At 27.9% G+C, this 3645-nt stretch overlaps 1 long non-coding RNA gene across 1 annotated transcript; it reads right to left on the bottom strand.

The window, feature by feature from the left end:
* Positions 1 to 477: 477 nt before the first annotated feature.
* LOC127105138 (uncharacterized) lies at positions 478 to 1966 on the bottom strand. The gene is made up of 2 exons (XR_007794911.1): positions 1674 to 1966; positions 478 to 876 (listed from the first exon to the last, which is right to left on the bottom strand). It is a non-coding gene; the product is annotated as an uncharacterized LOC127105138 (long non-coding RNA).
* Positions 1967 to 3645: the final 1679 nt, after the last annotated feature.

Raw genomic sequence — 3645 nt, 5'->3', positions numbered from 1 at the left:
GATACCATCCAACATCTAATTATGTCTAGGATAAAATAAATTATATTTATTTTAATTCTTATAAATTTTTATGGTTAACGAAAATTATATATACACTGGTACAATAATAATAATAATAATAATAATAATAATAATAATTAAATAAAAAAAGTCCCAATATAATAAAATCTTATCAATAAAATAAATTTATTTTAATTACAATTAAAAAAAAATAATGCAAAAACACTAATTCTAGATAAGTGGTGGATTTATTTCAAAATAAATAATAAAATGTAAAAACACTCAATTTTAAATTTAGGAATTGAATACGGCACATCCAATTAGAAAAATTATACACAATTTTTTCATCTTAAAAATATTCAAACTTAAGAATACACTGTCAATTCATTTTAATGAATTAGATTAGGTTATGAATATAGTATAATGCAATGCAGTAATCATTCTATATCAAGCAATTAGCCAAAAAAATCATTGTCCTATCCCAAAATTTGTCCTTCTTATTTTCACTTTTCATCTAACTTATGACTTGATTCATCTCTACTCATTTATGTCAAATACACGTATATCATTTATTCATATCATCCCATATATCAAAGTCATCGTATATTCAAGGTTTGAGATTGTTTATGCCTAACAAAAGCCTAGGGTTTGCCCAAGGATCAAAACCTAAGGATTATGGTGTTGCAGTAAATTTGAAAAGCATATTCTTGGACCAAAACATGAACCCTAGTTGATTGATTCATGGTAATTACTGATCTCTTGATTTGGATTTTGTGTGCAAAGCCTCGCTTGGTTTGTGATCTTGGTTTTCCAAACATCTTGATAGCATGATCCATTTTCCAAGCCTAATCAAGCCTTGCACATCACTAGGTCAACCTGCATTCAATACATCACCAATGCATCATTTAGCATGGAAATCAAGCCAAACATAACCAAATTCATTGCATTCATAGCACACTCATTCTAATATTCAAATCATTTCATCTATAACATTCACATCACATGCTAAACATCCTAAACCAAACAGCTTTTGCATTGCATTTAATAAGAAGTGCAGTATCAACATTTTAACAAAATATTAACATCCATTTCCATAGTAGCCTTAACAGGATTCTAACACCTAATAATCAACCGTTAACTAACAAACTATCATCAATGTGCATTGACAGAAATCACAAGCAGAAAACACTTCATCAATTAACACATAGTCATAATGCATAATTCCAGCTGGTTTAACAGAATTCAGCTTCTAACAAAATTCTAATTGAAGTCAACCAAAGCCAATTTTCCCTAATAACTAACCATAACATGACAGAAGACATGTTTCAGAAGAGTCACTTGAATCTCAAATTACATTTCACTAAAAAAATTCATTTCATTTAGATCTCTAATTCACCTGCAAATTCATGGTAACCTATAAAAATCACTAACTTCTAAACTAATTTCTAACTAACATATAAACTCTAACAAACTATTGAATTTCTAACTGATAAGTGAATTTCAGGATGAATTTCATGTGAGTTTCGCAACAGAATCAGAGCCCTATAAATCATTATTCATCACTCTTCATCCATGGTTCATCATTCGTTCATTTTTTCTCTCCATAATATACCAAAATCTCATAACAGAAAATAGAAAATAGCAACAAGTTCATTCAACAATACGCAACTCACATTTTCAGGAGGCTCAAACTCTCATGTTTTCCAGACTTTGGCATCACCTTCGATCTTCATCCTCCACACATTTCTGAGATTCTCGCATTTCATCATCATCTGCTTCATTCAAGCTTCTACGAACCAAGCTCTTCAATCCTCACAGAACAACCATACACTTCAATTATCATCAACAAACAACAATAAGCAGAAAAGGAATACACAGAAAAGGAATCACAATACGACGAAGGCGATCCAGCTATTGAATTAGACCAGTCACTGGCCCAGTTTCCAGTTCAATCGATCTGACTGGCCGATCCGGTCCGGTTTTTACAACTATGATCGTAGGTCATTTATATATAAATTGACTGAGAAATTATTGTTTAGTTCTATATTCAAAATTTAATTTTTAATATGTAACTACAATTATAATTGATATATATTTTAGAAAGAATATGATTTTTTTTTGTCTATTTAAAAGTTTATAAGTCAAATTTAAAAGTATTATTTAACCATTTTATTTTAAGTAATATAATGCTCTTTATTCTCTTTATTTTCTTATAATGCTCTTCATACATTAGTGAAAATTAAAAATAAATTAAATAGAATTTTTATATATGAAATAATTAGTTTTGTACATGCTTCTACCTCTACATGTCTGTATATTAGATTAGATAAGCTATATCAAGAGAAAAGAAACTCTTAAAAACACAATCTACAAGTAATTAAAAGTAACATATTTTTCACTTCTTCGATAATACAGAACCTTTGCCTTGCAATTGTTTACATGCTGGGTCACATGCATCTTGACAAAGTGGTTTTTTTGCATATTTGATTTTCATGCAAATTAAAATGCATTGTGCAATACATTCAGATGAGGTCGTCACGCCGCCATCTTTAACGTCGTCGCCATTTTTGTTTTTATCTTTATCTTCTTGAACTGCTGCTACCACCATTAGTGGCTTGTATATAAGAAGAAGAACCAATATCACTGCTATGCCTAAGGATTTGTTAGCCATTGTATTATTAATTAGTGTCTTAATGGTACTAAACGTGAAAGGTTTTGAAATGCATGTAAGATGAAAAGGTGTCTAGAATTAGTGTACGGTGGAAAATCAATGGTTGACTTGTTCAAAAGAGCTATATATATATGTATTTGTGAAATGGGAGGCTCATTTTGAAAAATATCATATACTGATTTATTTATTTCCGTAATTAAATTAGTGATGCATCTTGTAAAAAAAAATTAAAATAATAGTTATGAATTTAGTCTTTTTTTAAAATAAAAAAAAACCTTTTTCATCTCTTCAGATTAAATTCAAATTTTTAATCCTACAATTATGACGCAATCAGTTTTAAACAGAAATATTCTTTTACCAAAAATTTAACATGTTTAAATTATTATAAAAATTCTTTCATAAAAATTTAGAATTTTTGACATATATCAATATAAAATATTTTACACGTAAGAAACTCGCGAAGCATTGGATTTGGTAATAAAATTTTGAAGTGGAAGGATATATTTTATATTTTTAAAAATATTTTTAAAAAAGCATTAAAAATATTTTTAAAAAAGCATTAAAAATATGTGTTTTTCTGAAAGATATTAAAAAACATATATGTTGATTTAATATAGGAAACTATTACAGTTCGACTATGTTGAAGTTAAACAATGAGCTTCCATTAACAATGCAGAAAAATTTGAAAAAATGCAGAAAAATTTGAGAAGACGAAGATGAAGTATTAGAAGAGATAAAAACAAAAGTTTTAAAACTAATTTTTCCTTCAAAAAAAAGAACTGAAAAATCTGTTACAAAATCAACTCAATTTGGGTTTATATAATGACCTAAGTTCAAACCAAATTCAAATGCAAAACGAAACTCAAATAAAAATACAAATAAGTAAAAACTAAATTAACTTGAATGTTGAGTTGGATTCAACACCATCCTTTAATTCACATTCAAGTCTAAAAGTCAACAACACCAATTTTATC

This window comes from Lathyrus oleraceus, chromosome 7 (assembly GCF_024323335.1).
Source record: "Lathyrus oleraceus cultivar Zhongwan6 chromosome 7, CAAS_Psat_ZW6_1.0, whole genome shotgun sequence".
Classification (NCBI taxonomy): domain Eukaryota; kingdom Viridiplantae; phylum Streptophyta; class Magnoliopsida; order Fabales; family Fabaceae; genus Lathyrus; species Lathyrus oleraceus.
This window is presented reverse-complemented; position numbering and strand designations above follow the sequence as displayed.